Genomic DNA, 22,979 nt, shown 5'->3' on the forward strand with positions numbered 1-22,979 from the left:
AAACACCACACAGATACAGGTACGCCATTTTGAATTTCTGTGGAGTTCCCTCTTTTGCAGCAAGCTGTGGCTGGCTGAAAAAATTGAGATACAACAGGCACCCACTGCCTGCACTTCCTGGAAACAATTGAATAAGTTTTTGTTCCCACTGAACACATAGGTCTCTGCCCCGAGTGTCTGGTTTGTATATATATATATTTAATTTTAAAAATCATTCATTTTCTGTGCTGTTTTTTCTTTTATTATATTTTGTACATCTCCTTGAGACATATACAAAGGAGGAGGAGGAGGAGGAGGAGAAAGCAGCTTAAGCTTAATGATCTGCCTTGTCCCTGGCACTAACTGGCCATAGGCATCACCTCAAACATTTCTGCTCCTACAGCTACTTGTTGCTCCAAATGAGAAAAGTCGCTGGTAGCCAGCCATCTTAAATGTATACAATACCTAAGGAATACCCCCTGCACAGGCAGGAATATGGCACAAAAGAACCGTAGTCTCTGACTCACCCTCTGCCATGCAGAGCAAACCTTGTCAGATGGAGTCTCTTGGGATGAGTGAATTCTGGGCCTTGCTGAAGTCATTTTGGGGCACGGACTTCTGCACACCTAGGATTTTAAGCAAAACATACATCTCGTAAGAATGTCAAGCCCATTTTTAATGTGACATTTCCCACAATTCTTCTATTTATAAACTCCTGTTCCCTGTCATACATTTCCTCATTACAAGGCCGTTGATGTTTCAAAATCGAAGGGTGAGTTTTTATTGTTTCGTTACAGTTTCCTGTCTCTGTCTTCTGGTATATTTGGATTTTGTTGACCTGGCACTTCAGTTTATTTCACATTTCTATGGTGGAGGGAGAAAAAATATCACCTTGACTTTCTTCACCTCCAGATGCCTTTAACACGCCTAAGAAGGAAACCTCTCCGGAATTAACAGACAAAACATCAACTGAATACCAAACAAACATCCAAACTGGGAGCAATTTCCATGTAATTGGCTCCATAAGTGACCTCAGCATGATATCTACACAAAGCCTGCTGTCAAAATCACATGTAATGGAAAATGAGATTTTAAAACCCACAAGAGTGCAAGACAAAGTGAAGGATAAAAGAAACAGTGTCCGATAGAAGTTAGAAGGGAGACGCTTGTTTTTGTGCTACAGTGGTCTTTCTAAAAGGTTTGCTACCTCACGATTCCTTCACATTTGGACTTTCCATTACGTTGTGAATCCATCAGGATAAAGAGATTTAATAAGCAGCTTCAGACCTGACAGGGTGTAACCTAGAGTTGTACTGCTATTGTACTGCTATTTCAACCACAGGTGGCGCTGCGTTAAATTGAGGTGGGCCAAAATGGCTGCTTAACTGAGGGACTGCCTTATTGTAAAAGAACAGTCTAGAACAACAGCACCAATTGAACACAGTGCAGCAGCCAAAGAGAAGGAGCCACTAAAAAAAGAAAGGCCCGTGGGAGAAAGAGAGGAAACTGCAGGAACAGCAAGAACAAGAGCAGCAGCAACAGAAAGCTGCTTCAGAGCAAACAACTTGACTCTTGAGGGTACCTCATACCTGTTGCAGTATGAAGCTCCCTGGTGTAAATACAGGGAACCTTACTTTCTAACCTTGCTAGGTCATCAGTGCAGAATCTCCTGTTACACTTGCTGGCATAGAAACAGTGATTTGGCCAGAAATGTTCACATGTGGACTTTGAATTAAATGTCATAAATATAGGAGTGTTGTGTTGTTGTTGTTTTTAAAAAAGCACCCTCTCCAAAATATGTTGGGCTGGTTTTGCCTGCCTTTCAGAACCACAAATAAACTATGAAAGAAAAACTGTTGCCCCTGGCCAGAGATACTGTTTTCAGAAGTGGAGCATCATGATGCCACACTATGCAAGGGTGGAATTGCCACTCTTCCGTCTGCTATATTTGTTTTAAATTTCCACTGAGGTTCTTGGCCACTGCAGGAGAAGCTAGTGGCATTTCACCAGTCATCTGTTCCTCATACTACCAGTACACAATTATCACCTAACTTTTCACCTCATTGTTCACTGCAGGGAAATCTGGGCAGGTTTTTGAAAGCTTGGGGCGCGGGGCAAAATGCCCTCAGGGAATCCCCTTAATATAGCAGGTTGTGTGAGAGAACTGAGGTGAGGCCTGCATCTACCTCTCCCATGGCACCAACTTAGAGGAGGCTGTTGCTCCTCCGTGCAAGTGTCTTTTCCATTTTGCTCTGTATCGCAATTCTGTAAAAAAATACCATAATAAATAGCTAACAGTTGGTGGGCTTTTTGTGTCAATGAAAATCTTTTGCCTGAGGCAGCTGCCTCACTTTGCCTATTGGTAGGGCCAATCTTGCACCCTGCAAATACCAGCAGCACCCTCCCAGGCTCTCATCTCTTCAGAAAGAGCTGTGACCTGCTGGCCTGGTCACCCAGGATCACCTAACCTCCCTCAAGTCATTGGCTTCCTTTTTAGAAAGGAGATGGGTGGTGGGTGAGCAAACAGGTGGTGAAGAAAGGTGGAGGGAGTCGCAGAAAGAAGTTCCATTTCTGTTAGTAGTGGTCCCCCTATTAAGGTACAGGGGAATCTAGAAGATCTCTGACCATTGTAGTGATTGAACCAGGGTCTGGGTTTGGAACCCCCTGTCCCTTAACCTTGACTTAAAGAAACCCATTTTTCATAAAAGCTAAAGTTGAGGGGCCATGTGTCATTGTCACTTCTGCTCTCAATTTTCCTGGCATATGACACAAATCCTTTACAGAGAATTATTGTGTTGACAACCTGTTGTAGGAGTAGATCTCTGAGATTTTGAAGAGGTGAAGCTTTACACAGATGTTTTTATTGTTGCAGTTCCTTCCTTTGGACAAGGCTACAATCAAGGCTTGTACAGTACGTGTAAAAACTGTGAGTCCTCAGCATTTGTGAATTACCTAAAATGGTGAACTTTTTTAAAAAATGTACTCCTGTGGGGGAAGAAGGTTATATGAAAAGGGCACAACAAGGACACAACATATACCGACAGCTTTCTTGTAAAGAGATTCCACTTTAGTATGTACATGTGGAAGATAGATAAGGTTGATGAGAAGAACAATGCTGACAAACAGGGGTCTGGAGGATATGCCCCGGAAAACTGCTTTGCTGTATTTAAAATATACATCCCAGCTACAATATGAAAAAGTGGATCTGTTTCAGGGGTTACTGGATTGAAGAGAAAACCTGATGGACTGCAAAAAGCACAAAAGCATGTTGAAGAATTAAGAGGGAAGTATAGTGTGTTTATATTTGATTTCCAAAAATGTTATAACTGGAGCTGCACTGAATATTTGCCAGTATCGATTTTAAAGGCAAGAATAGCTGTTCCAGTGGAGTGTAAATATCACCTGATAAATTTATTAATTTTTAAAGTTTTGAAACAGCAATACTATGGTTTCATTTTCTTTCTCAATTTTGAAGTAGTCACATGAGAATAACTGTCAGGAATCGCAGCATGACATCACAACACTATGCAGCCAATCATGTCTGGCTATGTGATTTTATCACTGAGGGCAAGTGAGGTAAATTTAAATGGATAAGGGAACATTTTAGCAGATATATATATTTTTATGGCTGAAAAAGAATCCATTTTTTGTTATGCAAAATGGTCCTGGTTAATTTGGGGCAACCCGACCTGGGGCAGTACAGGGCTCTCTTGACCCAACTTGGTCAAAGCTGAGATCGGCTTGAATTGGCCAAATTAGGTTTGGAATTAGGACTTTGGCCAAATCTAGTGCATAGTCTTATTATCTTCCTGCCAAATAATGGTTAAAATCAGTGCTGTTATGAAAGGTTCAGCCTGCCATATTGATTCAAAATGACATCTGATGGTATTCGAACGTAGGCTCAAACTCACTCTATGATCTCAGGAACCACCATGCCACATTGGGGAACGATATCATCTTCAAAGGTGTTCAAATCATTGCAGGTGGCTCAGTTCACCATCTTGAGTCAAAACGAAGTCTGATAGTGTCCCAGCCTAGACCAAAATCTACTACTTGGGAACTGCCATGCCAATTTGAGCAATGATATCTTAAGTGGTGCAGTTTGGAATAATTTGGCCCACCACCTTGATTCAAAATGGTGTCTGATGGTGGATTTACAGAGGAGGAACATGGCAGACTGAACATCTTCTGTTGGCAGCTCGCCGATGGCGATAATTGCATGATGCTTAATGATAGCCAAACCATAAATCTTGGCTATTAAATTCACTCTGGTAAAATAGAGTGCACAAGGGATTAACCCACTCCTCCACCTCAGGAACCATCATGCCAAGCTGGGTGACAGTATCTTCAGAATTGTCTAAATCAGTTTAGAACATTTCAGTCTGCCATCTTGAATCAAAATGGCACTTAGTGTCCAAACATAGATGAAAACTGGCCCCTTGTCAGGTTATAGAAGAAGTCAGACCAAAATGGTTGCTTAACAGAGGAACAGCTTTATTCTTGTTGCTTCTGTGAAGTAACCTAGCAATGGACCAGTTTTCATCTATCACCCAGTGATTCCATCTGATTGATGGGTGATGCTTTAGGGAAAATGGCCTAGCAGGCGAAATTGGACCCCTTATTGGGTGAAGATTGGCCACGGCCAAACCCCTGATTTAAATGAACAGAGCTCCACTCATGCAGAAGCTCCAATGATGTAAAGAAGCATGCATGTGGCTCTGGATTAAGTTATTTTATTTCATATAATTAAATTATTAAGACACAAATATTAAATAATCCAAAAGATTTGGAGCTTTATATTACTATCTCCAAGGCTATTTATATGTTACCAAATGAGGCAAGTAAAAACCAAGTGGATGAAAAACTTGTAGTTGAAAGACTTTAAAGATTCTATCATTATTTCAGTGCTATTTTTGAATAAGAGGTGAGAATAAGATAACTAGTTTCTGAAAATACAAGAAATCTTCATATTATCAAAGCATCCGTCTACTCAATAAGACTCTGCTCAGAAGATGGGACAATCTGTTTAAGTAATACACATCTGTAGTTTGCTATAAAAAAGACTGCTAGAGAATGAATAAATTCACCAGGGATATATATGATGGAGAACACAAAATATATATTTTACAACCAACTAAATTCTACTTGGGTCTCAGTTTACCCAGGAGAATTGAACAGCCGTATGATTATAGAATTTTAAAAGAGGCAAGCATAAAAAGTTCAAACCTATCTCCCGTACATCCTATAAAAGTTAGGAAATTCATGGCCCCTTTAGTAGCTACAGAGCCAAAACCACCGTAATCCTCAGTTTGAGTCTGAATTGTTTTCAATTTGTAATCTGAATGAAAGAAGAGGTTCTTAATTCCAGATGCCACATTTTTGGCTATACATAAGCTGAGGTTTCTTAGAGCAAGGGTTATATCATGATAAGTATTTTTGATTCTTTGCAGGATTCCCTGGGAACTTACTGAAGTGCTGGATATAAATCCATGAAATAAATACATGAATATGTACATACATGCATACAGGGACAGAGCTTTGTTCTTTCATTTTCCCAGCAGTCATCTGCCCCTTTTCTAACATTATTTATTTCATTTGTGTCCCAAGTCCAATTCAGAGTAAACCCATAAATTCACAAGCAGATTCTAGTTATTTCCAGAATTTGGTAGATCTCGTGTAAGAACTTTCAAGAGCAACACCAACTTGGAAACTGTTAACTAGAAGCAGGAGAGGCTATATGCAGCGAGGCAGGGGACAGCCCATCAGATATTTGAAGATGGTCTCCTCTTCTCCAGGCTAAACATACCCAACGCCCTCAACCGTTCCTCATAAGGCTTGGTTTCCAGACCCCTGGTCATCTTAGCCACCCTCCTGTGCACATGTTCCAGCTTGTCATAACTCTCCTTAAATTGTGGCACCCAGAATTGGACACAGTACTCTAGGTGTGGTCTGACCAAGGCAGAACAGAGCAGTACTATTACCTCCCCTGATTGGGACACTATACTTACGTTGATGCAGCCTAGAATAGCATTAGCCTTTTTTGCTTCCTGCGTACCCTGAGTGATGCAGATTCTCTTAATGGGCAGCTTCAAATAACCTTATCCTTCCTCTTCACCCAGGGTCTTAATTCCTATCACATGTTTCATGTGCTCATGGGCCAGCACCAGCAAGCCCCATTCTTGGGCATATGCTGAGGTCCCCACAAGCTCCACTCCCACTGCTAACACTAGCCTAGTTTGGGCATACTTTTCCTTCCTGACAGGAGCATAATTACAGCATTGCATTGTGGGGGATTTAATGGCAGTGCCAGCAGGTTTAGCCACATAAGCCCAGTGCTCCGGTGCTGCAGCTGGCCTTTTGCTGCAACTTACCACCTGACAAGTCTGCTGTGGGGTGGGGAGTGACCTACTGAGGGCACTTTGCCTCAGATCTGGGATATGCTTTGCTCTTGTTCTGCACATATGTTTCAAGTACGGAACAAAGTGGTATCTGCAGTGCATGCCAGGATGTACGTCTTTAACCTCAGGAAACTAAGTATTCATTATACCAGTGAAGCAATATATGAACAGATATCCCTAGCTGTTTCCTGCTGAGTTAATATTTCTGTGCTATTGACCTTACCCCAACAAAAGACTAGAAGAGAACAGTTCAAGAAACCGAGCTTTCTAAATGGCCTGCATTTGGCTCCTTCTCCCAAATATTTGGGAGAAAAGACTATAAACTCCTGCTATTTGCACTGCATCCTAAAACTGAGTATCAGCCAACAAAAACTGGCACAAGTTCATGGATGTCACACAGGAGGCACTGGGAACATGAACTGGTGTGAAAGCCTGAAGGAGCAAAAGGGAATGCAAATGTAGTAGCCAGAGAGACAGATTTACAAGAGGGATACAAGAGATCTTGGTAAATGTGCTCAAGAGTCTAAGTTAGGCTGGTGTGTGACATGACTTAGACAGAATGGAGGGAACTAAGTGAGAGAAGAAGGAAAGATTGAGAAAAGAACCAAACAGGGACAGAAACAGTGTGTTGAATGCATATACAGCTCCATAGATTATTGGATGAAACGGATAATCTAGCCCCATTTCAATCTGGCTTCAAGCCTGAGCAGCTGGGTGGCAGGGAAGGGTAGAGAGAGGAAGCATGCTACTGCTGCTGATTTTCAGTTATGACTTCTTCTTTTTAAGAAAGGATATTCACTTCAATAACATACAAGAATAAGAGATCTGAGGCCCTGCAGGAGCATAAGCCGTTGTTTTTGAAGATTGAATTTGGAATGGGCCAGGAGAAGTCTGGAGATGAGGAGACTTTTAATTTTGGAGGGACTTTGAAACATGTTGTTAAATATTTTTTGGATTATTCTGACGACTGCGGGGAGTGGGACTCTGGGGAATGGGCTGGTCGGATGAAGGGAGATAACTTTGGTTTGGAATCCCCCAGAGACCTACTCTCCAATGAGAAAGGAAAGAAATCAGGAAAGAGACCAACAAAAGACAAGGAAAAGTGCAAGTATAAACAAGATGAAGAAGATCTGCAGAAGGGGCATGGAAGAGACTTAAGAGCCTCGGACATAAGATTACCAGGTTGATGAACTAGATGGAATGGACAGTAAGGTCTGACATAACCCGAGACCAGGAAGAAGGGACGTTGGATGGAGATTGGAAAAAAGTTTATAAAGAAAATTTGTTATATTGGGCATTAGTGTAAATTAATGAATATTGGGGAAAATGTTGGAATGAAACTATCTGGCTTTAGTTGAAATGATATAAGGAGTTATGTATAAATAAGTTTTAAGTTTTAAGCTTTAAGGTATTTTTCGGTAAGATAAGGTTAAATAAATTGAGGCAAATTGAATAACAGAATTTGGTGAAAGATGGAAAGGATCTGTTGAGTTAAGTAATAGGTTAGACGGTTAAGATAAATTGTTTAATAAAAAGTTAGAAAGATGGAAAGAATTTGCTGAAACAACTAATTAAGCTAGAATACAAAAAGGGAGGTGTGAGGAGGTCAATGAAACAAGCAAATGAAAGGTAAAGATAGGCAAAAAGGGATTGGTATTTTTTTTTCTTTTTTGTTGTGATGATGTATTGGTTTTTTATGTATTTTTCCTTTTTTTCCCCTTTTTATGTATTGTGGGTTGTTTTTTCGTGCTTTTTCTCTTTTCTCTTTCTTTTTCTTTTTGTAATCTTGAAAACATTAATAAATATTATTTCAAAAAACAAACAATAACATACAAGAATAAAGGAAGAAATAAAGACAATACAACTGAATTAAAATTAAACATACACAAAATGCAAATTAGGGTTGTTTCATCGACAATCCTTCAAAAGAATTATGGTTGTTGTTATTGGGAGTGAAGGTAGTAACATTCCTTCCTAAATTTTAATTATGTTATTTTATTGCATATAACAATACAAATGTTTGAGATACAGAAGACAAACAATTATTGGTTCCAGTTTTTTACCCACCCTTCCCCTTAAAGCCCCAGGGTGGGTTATAACAATTGAAGCAAACCTGAATGTTAAAATGCAATAACGTGCAATGTTAAAAACCCGTTTAAAGCATCTCTGCACACCCTACACTATCACCTCTGAATGAACTCAGAGACTCTTTGCTGTTGTCTGGGGCCCAAGTCCAGACCATAGAAGAGAAAGGCAAACAGAAGTGTATGAGGTCGGATGCGAAGGAACTAAGTGGAAACTTGGACAAATACTGGAAATGGTTGTAGTGACTGAAGTAAAATAAAGTGAGGACATGGGAAGGAAGAAAGCCAGCAGGAAACCAGGTCTAGGTGCGGTGAGGTACAATAAACAGAAAACACCAGTCCATAGAGTACTCTGTGGGGGACTGTTTCAGGCATACAGCTTGCAACTTTCATAAAATATTGCTTTTCTTACTGTAACACCTCAGCCTTCTTCTCTCCCCCCCCCCCCCAGCTATAGTGAAGAGAATGGTTGCAGGGGATAAAGCCTCCTTCATCTGTCACTGCTTCTTGGGGACCCCATGAAGTTAGTTCAATTTACACCTTTTACCACTGCAGCAGAGTGTTTCATTGACTTGCAGAAGCTCTGTCCCGGAGGCAATAAAAACCTAAATTGCTGCAGAAACCAGGCTGTGAAATAGCCCTGCTGGAACTCCAAGGAGCTTCATTAGTGTGATGGCTGCTATGGGAAGTCTGTGCATGCTGACAAGCAAAGCGTCCCAAAGGCCTGATATTTAGCTATTGCCTTTGGCTAGGGAACAACACCATTTATGGTGGTGATCTGTGATTTCCCCAGGATAGATGGCAAAAATCGCAAAGCTTCCTAACTGTCAAAATATATTCCTGAGATTTAGGAGTATGCTTGTCCAAAATTTCTCCAAGGAAAATAGGTGCGTCCTATTCCATAATGAGGGATGTGGGTGGCGCTGTGGGTTAAACCACAGAACCTAGGACTTGCTGATCAGATGGTCGGCGGTTCAAATCCCCCACGACGGGGTGAGCTCCTGTTGCTTGGTCCCTGCTCCTGCCAACCTAGCATTTCGAAAACACATCAAAGTACAAGTAGATAAATAGGTACCGCTCTGGGAGGAAGGTAAACGGCATTTCCGTGCACTGCTCTGGTTCGCCAGAAGCGGCTTAGTCATGCTGGCCACATGACCCGGAAGCTGTACGCCGGCTCCCTCAGCCAATAAAGCGAGATGAGCGCCGCAACCCCAGAGTCGTTCACAACCGGACCTAATAGTCAGGGGTCCATTTACCTTTTTATTCCATAATGGTGATGGTGATAATTTTACTATTTATACCCCACCCATCTGACTGGGTTGCCCCAGCCACTTTGGGCTGCTTCCAACATATATAAAAACATTAGAAAACATTAAACATTAAAAAACATACAGCGCTGCTTTCAGATGGCTCGGGGATTGGATAACTCCATACCCTCTAACATTTCTCCGATGAAAATAGAAACATCCTAAGGAGACATTCTGGGATCAAATCAGAAACCAGGTTTGCTTCTGTAAATCTAAGACTGTCCCTGGAAAATAGGGACACTTGGAGAGTCTGGATTAAGCATGAAAGTGTATCTATATCAAGCCAGACACAAACTCATAATAATATCTGAAACAGAAATAGTTATCCTCATCTAGGTAAGAATATGGAGGAATCTAAATCTGAATGCGATATATTCCGAAAGAACTTGGGAAGGGAAATGGGTTGCTTTTCAACATAATAATCCCAGAGCTAGGCATTAAATGCACACAAATATCCTCTTTGGTTTCATCCCAAATCCCTTTGACCTCCTGCACTGAACCTGAAGCCCAGACCCAGAAGAAGAAGAGTGTACTTGGGTCAAGTAGTACAAAAAGCCCAAAGCTTTTGGAGCCTCTTGGCGCAAGTAGTCATTCTGGCAGCTCAGGGTTTCTTGGCACAAAATGGACGTCTTTCTTTCTTTTCCCCCTCTCTTTCTTGGCCTAGTGCTTCTGTCCAGCTTTCCTAATTTTCTGACATCTTGAAAATGTCAGTCAGTTGCTTTCAGTTTATAACATATTTCAAAGCCTAGTTACTCAGCCGTGCAACAACAGAGATGCTTAGCTTTCAAAGCTGAAGATAGGGATTTGTACATGTGCTGAATGGTCTTTATTTCCTAGGGACGTCTGCACTTTCTCTTGCCTCAGACTTGCCTCTTGCTTAAAACTCCATTGCTTTGCCTTTCTTTGCCTGCCAGAGGGGACTTTCGCTAGGTAATTCCTAGCAAAGTGTGCTACTAATCAATGGACAGATTCCAAAGACACATTCAAGCACAACTCTGTACATGCATGAGACACAGTTCTCCCTTTCTCCAAACATATTCTGTGAACATACATATTAATGAGTACTATATGCATATTTAAAAGCCATCTCCAATTTCCCATCACACTCTGTGATGGACAACACTGCACATGTACACACCCACACACCCTTCAGTTCACATGTCACCAAAGTTCTTTGTTACTTTCAGAAAACAGGAATGCAAATTGAATTGCATTCCAGCTTAGAATGTAAAGCAAGACACTGAGTGTTGGTTATTTGTTCAGCTGACAAGTTACTGAAAGATTTGAGGATGGATTATTATATTCACCATTATTTTATTTATATAACACATTTTCTACAAATTTGTACTCAGAGTGGTTTACAGCAGAATAACAGGCCAAAGAAATACTATAATAACCATGCTACATGATTAAAATCATAAAACTATTTGCAATGCTAAATTAACAATCTACTAATTAATCATTATTGTTGATCAATCATTAACAAGTCATATAAAATGCAGCTAGAATATTAAACATAAAGTGCACAAACAGGTCAAGTAATACAGTGGTACCTTGGTTTACGAACTTAATCCGTTCCAGAAGTCCGTTCTTAAACCAAAGCATTCTTTAAACCAAGGTGTGCTTTCCCATAGCAGTGGGGGACTCAATTTACAAATTTACACACTCAACAGAAACCGGAACATGTTCTGCTTCCAAGGTTAAAGTTCATAAACCAAAACACCTACTTCCAGGTTTGCAGCATTCTTAATCCAAGTTGCTCATAAACTAAGATGTTCTTAATCCAAGGTACCACTGTATCCCCAAACAGCCAAAAAGCTAATGACAGTAATCACTGCAACTAGCAGCTGTATGTGTGTAAGCTTTTAAATATTATTTTTTTACTCCCAGTGATAGTCATAGGGATGTCTCGGGTGTTCAGATACCCTGCTAGAATACTTGTGAGCAAGATTCAGGTAAACAAAGCCCTAGCCTCCTAAATCTTATGAACGACAGCCCCAAGGTGCTGAAATTTACTTTGACCAATAGGAAGGAGGAGGCAGCTGCAGGTGCTCTTCAGGGCTAGTTTTTTGGGTTTAGTTTTTTTAAAACTGAGGATACGAGTGGGATTACCAGTCCCAGAATCAATAATGGAAAACCGGCACTCCTCCGTGCATCCCAGGAGAAGATCATTTAGTTTTTTAATCTTGAGGATTGGCTTCACAATCTGAGCATGTCTAGCATTGCTAACTGTGTGTATTTAACTAAAATCTAAACTCTAGATCAAGGAAGGGGAGCCTGTAGCATTCCAAATGTGGAACTACAACTTCCATCATTTCTGACCATTGACCATGCTGGCTGGGGATGATGGGAACTGTAGTCCAAAAATATTGAGGGCACCAATCTTGGTGAAGGCTGCTTTATTCTTTTTCCAGAATTTTCAAACAAATGCTCCCCATGTTGCAACTTAGGAAGTTTCCAAGTGTCTTCCACCCTATCTCTGACACCCAGACCAACTCACTTTCAAATTATGCCTTCTGGCAAAGCTGGGCTGAATTTCATGGAAGGCTGGGCTGAGTTTCAAATGAAGCTGAGCCAATTTATAATTTATATTTCAGTTTATTGTTTGGAGGGTTGAAATCATGAGCAGCTTCAAGCCTTCGCTCAGTGCAGCTTCAACCTGAAACCAGGCAAAACCCAGACATTTTGGCTGAGTTTCCTGATCAGGATTTGTTTGAAATTCAAAAAGCATTGAAACTTTGGTATGGGGTGGGGGGAGTCCTTCAGAACTGAAAGCTATAAAAGGTTTTGCAAGGCTTTCTCAGTTAATCCATACCTCTGTATTTCATGTTGCTGGTTATATTATAGATTATATATCCTCATATAAAACTGTGGTTCAGATTCATATGGGAAGTAGTTGGGGCAAGAAATTCATTTGTTTGCATTATCAAGCATAAATCCAGGTCTCCTTGATCCCCTTTCTTACAAGTGGAATAGCCACAAATGAGGATGGGATTTCAGCAAAGGAGAACATCATTGCTCAGTTTCATAATTGTATTAGGAGGGTGGAAAATTGTTTCCTACAGGTCTAATTGGTTGGAAATTCTTTCTCCTGCAGGAAATGAAAAAGTTCATTGTTCTTGAGATTGGTGTATATATCCTATTAGACTTGCTCTTTTTACCTCAGCTACCTCTGGCATTGAGGAAACTGAAACCCATACCATAAGAACATAAGAAGAATCTGCTGGATCAAGCCAGTAACCCATATTATCTAGCAACCTTCTTCTCACAGTGACCAACCAGATGCCTGTAGGAAACCCACAAACAGGACCCAAGCACAATAGCTCACTTCCCTACCGTGGCTTCTAGCAACTAATATTCAGAAGCATTACCTCCTCCAACTGTGGAGGGAGAGCCCCGCCATCATGGCTAGTAGTCACTGATGGCCCAATTCTCCATGAAATTGTCCAATCCCCTTTTAAAGCTATCCAGGTTTGTGGCCATCACTGCCTCCTGTGGGAGTGAGTGCCATAGCTTAACTATCCGCTATCTGCTTGTGCCACATTATGATTTGATTGACCACAGGCAGCATTCTTTTGTTATAAGCAGAAATATATGTTTAGGTGTGCAAGGTCCTGTCTCAGTGCATGGAAATAAGCAAATTCTCTTTCAGATAGTATTACTTAATTCAATATCCTTTAATGCTATAAAACCTATACTGCATGTTTTGCCCCCTAATTGGCCATGTCAAATGGGGAGACTCTACTAGATGGCAATAGCCATGTTAAAACCAGTTTAATAATATTATATTGTACTAGCCTTCAGAACAGCAAAGCCGCCTTACTAATGATTTCATGTTCCTTTTGCCAGTGTGGTGTAGTGGTTAAGAGTGGTAGACTCGTAATCTGGTGAACCGGGTTCGTGTCTCCGCTCCTCCACATGCAGCTGCTGGGTGACCTTGAGCTAGTCACACTTCTCTGAAGTCTCTCAGCCCCACTCACCTCACAGAGTGTTTGTTGTGGGGGAGGAAGGGAAAGGAGATTGTTAGCCGCTTTGAGACTCCTTAAGGGGAGTGAAAGGCGGGATATCAAGTCCAAACTCTTCTTCTTGCCAATAGGTAAATATCAGCTGGTTATGTATAAATAGTAGTAATCCAGATAAGAAGTCCTCTTAAGGATGAATAACTGATAAAAATCAGGAAACAGAAAGTGGGGATAACTAGACAGTTTTCTTAATGGAAGGAAGTAAGTGAGTGAACCAATAGCCGTGTTATTTACTTTGCAGAAATCTCAAGCAGACTGTAAAGAGCTGCAAATAGATATCTACAAACCGGGCGTAAGAGTAGATGTAATGCAGTAAAAGAGTAATGCATTTGGGATTAAAAATAAAAATAAAAACATACACACACTAATTGAGTCTAAACTTTCTTTGTCTACCCAAGAAAAATATATTGGGTTCTGGACAATAACTCATTGAAAACAACATCTCACCACTCAGTGGTCATCACCTCCATGTCCCGACTGTGAGTGTATGAAAGCATATGGTTTGGCAGTGTTGGAATGAAAACAGAATGCTGAGTTAGGTGGATCCTAGTGAGATTCAGCAAGACAACAATTATGGTCTTATGTGTCCTTAGAGGTCAAGGAAAATATATTTAATATTTAACCTTGTCTGCAGGTGGTAATGGGTAAATTCTGAGAGAGGTGCATGGGGTAAAATACAGATTAATATGAATAGTCTTCCCAAGCTATTACTCATGCAGCTGTGAGACATGAATTCTGATGTGAAATGGGGCATAGATGCTCTTTAGACTCTACTCTGCAATTTCTTCTGTCCAGTCACCATGCATCTGCTCCTGTTTTTAGGGTTCTTTTTTGCAGTCTGGCTCTGACCTCAATATCGCTAATTTTCAGGAGAATATTAGAACTTGGAGGTGGTGGGACCACTTTAAGGTTCCTCATGATATAACAGGAGAGTGTCTTAATCCTGGTTCTGAGGTAATTATACTGCATATATATCATAAACATGGCAGACTAGAGGTTTCTGCAGTCTTGGAAAAGCAGCTACTCACCCACCTTCCTCTTCACAAGCCTGTTGTTGACCTTGCCCCCTTTCCTACAATCAAGCTGGAATTCACAAGTTCACACCTTGTAGTTGCTCAGTCCAGAGACTTTTAATAATGGCTAGGTGTTGCCAGATTTGGGGCCCATTTGGAAATATTATTAATGTGAATGGTCCTGGTGTCAGCACAGTTGTAGTACTCAAGACCTTTACAATGAGTTGGATCTACTAGTCCAGAGGTGAATGGCCAATATAGATTTTCATATAGAAGCTAAGCTGACTGACACCTTTTCAGCCATTGCCTGAAATGCTGTTAAAACAGATTGCACCACAGGAGGGGTTCAAGTGAGAGAACTCTGTGTCTAAACCATTTGCCACTTTGTCAACTATATAAGCAGCCTAGAGAGATGGAACAAGAAGAGGCTATTTCCCCCCTTGGATTTGGCTGCACAAAAGGTTAGTCCAATAGCAATTCTCCTCTGGAGGTCTATATACAGAACCTCTTTAATTTGCAAATGAAGGGTTTTGGCAGACTTTCAACACTTAGACCTTGTGCCTCCTTTAATTAATTGCATCATCAGTATACAAAATGTCAGAATAAGGATGTGCATGTAACGCCCCCTGAGAAATTTCTGTAGTTTTATCTAAACTTCTTTTGTTTTGCAAAAGATAAATAAACCATTGGATGTTTCTCCTGAGCAGGAACTGCAAAATTTATCTCAAATTTTCACTTTAGGTGAAACGCTGTGGCAAATGTTATGATACCCCATGAGAAATGTCATTAGTCATTCCTGAAAACTTTTTGCTTTCCTGTAAATTCCTTAGACATTTAGTTTGAGGAGGAACCTCCTCATTTGCCCCAGCATTTAATTTTTAGTGACATTTTGTGGCAATTTTTATTCAGAGTGAGCAGGATTAATGTGTAGAGCTGTGAACTATCATTATGAATCTCTCAATTTCCGATCTGTGTTGTTTTCACATTTTTTTACTCATAATTCTTTTCCATTTCTGTGATGATAATTCCCCTTCAAAATATGAATTTAGAGAATATTTTAATGTGTATTTTAATACATAAGCAGGCAGTCCAATCCAATACATATCGACTCAGAAGTAAGTCCCTCTCCGTTCACTGGGACTTACTCCCAGGTAATTTGTTATAGGACCTAGTTTAGAGAGATAATTTCACTGAGTGTGGCTTCTCATCCTCACATAACAAGCTCCACTTGCAAGCAACCCAACAAATCCTTGTTATGCACAATTATTAAAAGAACTGGCACCCTGTCTTCTTTTCAGTCTAATCATACTAGACAAGAGTAGTAGCAGATGTTGCAGATTAGAACCATATTGTATTGGAAGCAGGGCTGGCCCAAGATATTTTGGCACCTGAGGCGGACCCCAAAATGGGGTCCCTCCATACTAGGGAAGAAGGGTAAGAGAAGATCAGGAACGGGGGGGGGGGGGAGAGAGAATGACATCACCTGCCCCTGAGGACCCTGCTACCTGAGACAGTTGCCTCATGGGTGGGCCAGCTCTGAGTGGAAGGGATGGCTAGGAGACCTGCTCAGTAATATAAAAGGGTCTCTTCTCTGTATTGCCTGATGGTTTCTGAGGCGATCTGCTACATACTTTCTAGAGTGATCTTCCAGAGGTTGATCCCATAACGAGCACATTTCTATAGACCTTGGTCAGATTTAGAAAATTATTGCGCCTCTTGTCAACACTTGGAAATTCGCATAGGATAACGAGCACCAAAACCTGTTCCTGGTTGCTCTACTGCCCTCTTCACACATTGCAGGAAAGATGGATCCCTGTCTTCCCACCGTTGACTAACAACCTGTAGCGCTGATAAAAATTGCTGTCTTAAAGATTTGAAGATAATCCTGCTGCTGTTGGGCTGTTTTATGTATTTCAACAGATTGGTCCCCCCCCCCACCCCTGTTAATTGTTATATTATAAAACACTTTGTTAATGAATATTAAAAAGTAATTTACAAAAGCAATGAAATCAGTGGTAGCCAATGTGGTGCCCTCCTGAGGTTATTAGACTCCATCTCCCATCAGCTTCATCCAGCATGGCTAGTGCTTAGGAATGATGGGAGTCCAACAACCTCTGGAGGGTAGCAGTTGGCTACTCCTGCTATAAATAAATAAATATGGAAGTGTGAGGGTTGACATAATGAAACTGAACCCAGTGAGGATATATCCAACAGCCAAGGCACACCCGCTAAGCTCAAAACCTATGAGGAGCATAGACAAATAGACCTAAGTGCAGATTATCCTACAGATAAGAGTTGGGATGAAGGGTTATTGTGGGGCGCCATCCCATGCTAGATATTATTTTTTTGAACTTGTAAGTTCATGCCATTATGTTTTACAAAAAGATGGGAGATCTTATCTACATAAATTTTTTCCATTTCCTTTTCTTGGCTTAAATGCTCATTCTTTCCTTCACCTCTTTCCAGGTTGCTGTGATTGGAGGTTGCTTTACAGCTACAGTACAAGTTGCACCAGAGAAGGGGCATGGGAATTGAAATCTGCTGTTTCTCCATCACGGAGTCCAGAGGTAAGCCCTGTGAAATGAACCCCCAGACATTATTTCTCAATAAGGTAATGTATTCCTCTGAGGGGCTCAGACAAAGAGCTCAATTTATGAACGCTCTGGAATTCCTAAAAATAAATATCCTGAAACCTTTGAAGGGAGGATTGCTTCTTATTTAGATTATATATGTTCATGAAAAGTCTGAAACGGAGATTTTTGCCTGCTATATATCCTCATTTTTAACACTTTAATGGACACAGCAGCCTTCTGGAGATATTTTGGTATGCCTCCTCCCAGTGGCATGCTGGGGCAGGTCATCATGGACATTGGTTTTTTTGTGAATTGCATGTTGTAAAGCAGGGAATGCACAGGTTCTTAAGTGGCCTTCACTTCAGTCACCTGTCTGAGCCCAGGGACACACTTCTGGTCCCCTACGTAAACGTAAAACGCTGAGTGAAAATGCTGAACTACTGTCTCGGAATAACACAAAGCATATACTGGAATGTTGTATATTGACAGAAGTGACTTGCATCACACTGCCTTGGACTTTTGCCAGTCTAGACCAGCCCTGAAGGGGAAACTGCACTCTCCCTGCTGTCTATCACAAACAACCCTGGTAAGGCCAGCTTCTGCATACCGAGACGCCAACTGCACATGGCATCAGTAGACATCCATGACTGATCTGCTGGCGTTTCCTTCATTGTAAATTGCTGCTTTGGAGAGTTGCAAATGTGATTGCAGTAGTGGTGCTGTGGCAAGGGATCATTAACCCTTTCCTCAAGGCTTCCCACTTCCCGCGCATCGTTCGCACTTCAGCAGAACACTACCGGTAGTAACAGAAGCAGACAATTGGTAGCATGTATCCTTGCAAGAGTTTGAAATGCTGACCTCCTTATCCTGTTACAGTCCTTTGAGCTATGAACTATGACTGTGGCTAAGGAACAAATTTGTATACTGCCCTTCATCTGCAGATTTCAGGGCAGCTCACAACAAACCAATAATCCCCCCTCCCCACTTCCTCCAACATATTTAAAAGCCAATCAGCCAAAGGCCTGATTAAAGAGGAACATTTTTGCCTCTCTTTCTCTCTATCTGTCTGTATCCCTGGACCCGGAGATTAAAAAGAAAACTTTAGGCTGAGTCTTTTTTCTGAATGGTTGGCAACTCTCAATGCATTAAGAGGCCTGGAGCCCTTCTGAATTAGTGTGGGTGAAGGAGAATAAGGGCAGCAAAGTCTTAGCTTTGCTGCTCGTCCAAATGTCAGCCATCAGCCTTCATCCTCCATTTTTTAAAAAATCAGCCCGCAGCTGCTTTGAAGCCCACAAAATCAAGACTTCAACAAGCAAGTCTTTTATAAGTTTATCTGTCTCCTACACAAATTCAGGTCTGACCTGCATTACTTAATCTAGCAAAATATTCCACAGTCCCCTGCTTTCCTGTATGCGACTATGCAGTAATGCAAAACATCTGTGGAAAGGGAGGAAAAGCAGAGATGCCTACAAGGCACATGAAGCGGGGGAAGAAGAAGAAGAAGAAAAAGTGGGGGAAGGAGCAGCTTTTTGCTACTTGGAGCAATTTGGCAGGAAGTCCAGTTGGGATTTTGGTAACTGATTCTTCAGGACTGCAGGAAGGACATAGCCAGAGAAAGCATTTCAGGGACCTGCTTGTAAAATAAGAGAAATGAATAAAAACACAGCAGAAGTAATAAAGCAGGAGAAGTGACAAGAAGGAAATCAGACAAAGCAAAGCTGGGGGTCATAAGTTTTGGCTTGGGATTGAAAAGCACACAGCAGCCACTGCTGAGATCTTCCCCCCAGGCATGAGGAGCATAGGGTGAAACTGGCTCAGCAAAAGCCGCCTTTCTTCTCACTAAGAATTGCCTTCTTATAGGAGTAGCCCCAGTGGAAACCCCAAGTAAAAAAGCATGGAGTGAGTGATCTTAAGTGGAACCTTCTTTCTGAAGATTGGTGGGCAGATCCTATCGCATATGCTCTGCAGAAGAAAACAGCAGGGCACCTCCTAGTGCTCTTGTGAAATAGTGGCCAAGCCAGCTTGCACATTGCATCTGATCTGGCTGCTTATTTTTCTCTTGTCTTCAGCGCACATGCGGAGTATCCTTACGAGAACTATGTGACATGTGGACTGGAATTCGCCGTCAGGCCCTCCTCATGTTCAACAAGCTTCAGTTGAACCATGTATACAAAATAACAACAAGCCACACAACACTTTCTTTGTCTTGCTGCACTAGCATTTAGGGTAGCAGCAATGCCGTCTCAGATCTCAGATGGCTATCAGCTCTGAACTCTATGGGTTGGAGTAAGATTGTTGCATTTAGGAATGCGTTCTGAGGTACAGAAAATCTGCCCCCATCCTAGATAGGACACCCAGGATAGGCTGCTGAAACTGTCTTGCAATATTCAGTCTTCTTTTATTGGTAATAACTTTCTGCCACCCGAAATGTTGGCAGTACTAACTCCACTCTAGAGTAAACATACCAAATGTTTCTTCTACCAGAGATGCCAACTTCTCTCTTTTGCTTTCTTATAAAGCACATTTTAAATGTTATTTATTTAAGAACTTTTATAGACTGCTATGAAACATCTCTAACATAACACCATGCAAAATCTTTTCTTGAAAAATACAGACCCCAATCAATCAAAGGTTTATTGGCCAAAGGCCATAACAATGTCACCATTATAATTTGCCACACTGCAAATCATAACCTACAGCATACGGCAATTACATAAAACAAGGGATCAGTGATTTGAAGAAAGGGTGTCAGCCTTCATAAATATCATCTGCTAGCTCAAACCTAGCTTAACTTCTGTTAGACCAGGCATAGGCAAACTCGGCCCTCCAGATGTTTTGGGGCTACAGTTCCCATCATCCCTGACCACTGGTCCTATTAGCTAAGGATGATGGGAGTTGTAGTCCCAAAACATCTGGAGGGCCAAGTTTGCCTATGCCTGTGTTAGACCTCTGGATCTCCTGTGCAACTTATTGCAATACTGTGTCTTTCTCTCTTTCTAATCTTACTTGAAGCCAGAAATAAATATGGAATCACTGAATTGTGGAGTTGGAAGGGACCCTGAGGATCATCTAGTCCAACCCTCTGCAATGCAGGAATATGCAGCTGTCCCATACAAGGATTGAACCTGCAGTCTGGGCATTATCAGCACCACACTCTAACCAACTAAGCTATCCATGCTCTGATACACACAGTGATACAATCAACAAAGTTTAAAAGCAATGTGTATATAGTGAAATGATTTTTTTAAAAATACTGATAAAATCAACAGAATTTAAAAATCAGTAAGCACAATAAAAGCCCATGCTTGGATAGGCTTGCCAAAACAACAAAGTTTTTAGCGGGAATCTATCCACTGTGGTTCTTTGCAGACAAGTAGGTCTTATGACTTTGATTTGGTTGCCTGGGGCATATGAATGAGAGTATAACACCTCCTGCAGCAGTCATTTCTACAAATGCTTTCTCAAAGTGGTCCTTGAATGGCCCGGAAGGCCACCCCTTGTATTGTACTTGGACTGCAAAAAAGGAACAGAGGTTCTAGCATCATGTCATAGGGAGCTCTGCAGATAAGCACCAGAAGAGCTCAAAGAGCAGGTGACAGAAGAGAATCTCCCTTTGCAAGCTCTTTTATGTACTGTCAATAGAAGGGAAAACTCAAAAGAGAAAGCATAATTATTTGCCACTTTCCGCTAATGGTCTGTAATGAGCACACCTCCTATCGATTTGTCATTTTCTTTCCCCAGACTTTCACACAGAGCTTGAAGCTCAGGAGACATAAAGAAACAAGTTGGAAGAGAAAGGAAGCAACTTCAAAATGAAATTCTATAATAAAGCGAAACAGTAACAGAGTCCATTGTGTCCAGGGGATGTCATTCATTTATATGGCGTCTCCATTTTGACTCTTTCAATGACTTCAAATATTCCTCTGCAGTAAGGGAGGCAAATGGCAAAATCCTTCTTTTTGCTTACAAATCCTGACTTCAGGGCACATTTGTGTATGAATAGGGTGAGCCTGTGACCTGAATTCAGGAACTAAAGTATTAACCATCACAAAAGAATAGCCAGGCTACCCAGGTAATGCAATCAGGATCTTAGCGGACTCAAGAGTCCCATGTGCAGCAAAAGCCAAACCCAAAAGACCAAAAGCAGCTCCGTGTTCAGAAGTGAGCCATAGCTCCACTTTCCCCAATCCAAAAACCTAATAAAAGGTGACTTTGCCACCATTACCCCTGGTTAACAAAAATATTAGTAGAGTCCTTAGGCGTTGGTACCAGTGGAATCCCAGCAGCTTTACAGACTTTTAGACGGCAGACAACAAGCATTAGCTGAAGTCCTTGATCTTTCATGTTTCCATCCAGCAACGGATATTTCCAGAAGTAACGTATATTACCATACAGTTTCCTAACAATGTCCCTTTTAAGATCTGCCTTGTTTTATAAATAATTTAAAACTCACTTGCCACTCAGAATTGCATCACAGGTTTTAATTAGGGGGAAGAACGCCTTGTTTTACATAGAGAGCTTCCCATCCAGGGACTAAAAAGAGGGCAGGGGAATCCAAATGCGAAAGACAACCTGATGACAAGCAATTCAAAGGCACATCAGTGTATATTAAGTGCCTGGAAATGAAGGTAAACACCATGTGCTGAGATTCTGCATCTCTTGGGAGTTGCCTCCCATATCTTTCTGGCGCCTAACCATCTTAGCTATGCAGGACCAATAACCAACTAAGGAGCCCCGGTGCTTTTGTTTAAACCTCATAAATGTGGTGCTGGTGAAAGATGTTTGATTAAATGCAGCCACATGCGTGAGATGGAAGTCTTCACTGCTCAGTGCTCAAGGAGCAAGATTTCACTCTTCTGTACATTCCCTGCAAGAGTGTCATGGCATCAATCTATTGGGGATTGTCCGTACAGGGTAGGCCAAGTACCGTATCCTGTTAGTCAGTCAGTTTCATGACTTCTCTCTTTGAAATTGCTAACCAGTTGTGGTTTGGGAGATGTGGTCACCTGTTTGCTCTCAGGATGTGGGATAATGCAACCAATGAGTTTGACATTAGATCATCAAACAACTGTTAGAGGCTAACTCTTGCCACCTGTTGGGCTTTGGGTCATGTGCTGTCTTTAATGCTCCCTAGATTAAACTAGCTGGTTCTGAGTCTGCAAGAGTTAATGCCTATATTGTATAATACACCCTTTTGAGGCTAGGAAAGCAACTATGGCTGGGGCAGGGGGGGGGACCAGTTTCCCCCAGTTTGAAACTTGCAAATTTTGTAATTCCTTTTCGAAGTATGACACCGAATTCTGAATGCAATGTTCAATTTTCTGTCAATTTCTGTGGCATTCAAAGAAAAGGAGAGACCTCAGTAGTGAACATTTGTGTACAGCATTACCTCTATGACTAGCAGGCTTTATGAGAGAATCAAAATATTTAGGTCAAGTCATACACTTCTAGTGTTAGGAAGCAAAGTTCAGATGCACATTCTACCACATGTGGTGGACATGCAAGATAACAAAAGCATTCTGGGAAATGATTTATAATGAGTTGGGGGGAAATGTTTAAAATAACATTTGTAAAAAAAAAAACCAGAGGCTTTTTTATTTGGA

At 41.3% G+C, this 22,979-nt stretch overlaps 2 long non-coding RNA genes across 4 annotated transcripts in view; one reads left to right on the forward strand and one right to left on the reverse strand.

Moving 5' to 3' along the window:
• The window catches only part of LOC144328042 (uncharacterized), a 46,111-nt gene extending 43,966 nt beyond the window's left edge, over window positions 1–2,145 (reverse strand). The window contains exons 1-2 of one of the 2 annotated variants that reach the window (XR_013393266.1): window positions 2,039–2,145; window positions 507–605 (exon numbers count right to left, since the gene is read on the reverse strand). This is a non-coding gene — a long non-coding RNA (uncharacterized LOC144328042). Of the gene's footprint in view, window positions 1–506; window positions 606–1,186; window positions 1,277–2,038 lie in introns of those variants that run through there. The other variant, XR_013393265.1, reaches the window with a different exon arrangement.
• Window positions 603–21,219, forward strand: LOC114597217 (uncharacterized). Of its 2 annotated transcripts, none has more exons than XR_003706750.2 (4): window positions 603–751; window positions 2,852–2,905; window positions 17,270–17,370; window positions 21,118–21,219. It is a non-coding gene; the product is annotated as an uncharacterized LOC114597217 (long non-coding RNA). The 2 variants fall into 2 exon arrangements; XR_003706749.2 differs by lacking the exon at window positions 603–751 and adding an exon at window positions 1,450–1,557.
• Window positions 21,220–22,979: the final 1,760 nt, after the last annotated feature.

This window comes from Podarcis muralis, chromosome 6, assembly GCF_964188315.1.
Source record: "Podarcis muralis chromosome 6, rPodMur119.hap1.1, whole genome shotgun sequence".
Lineage (NCBI taxonomy): Eukaryota > Metazoa > Chordata > Lepidosauria > Squamata > Lacertidae > Podarcis > Podarcis muralis.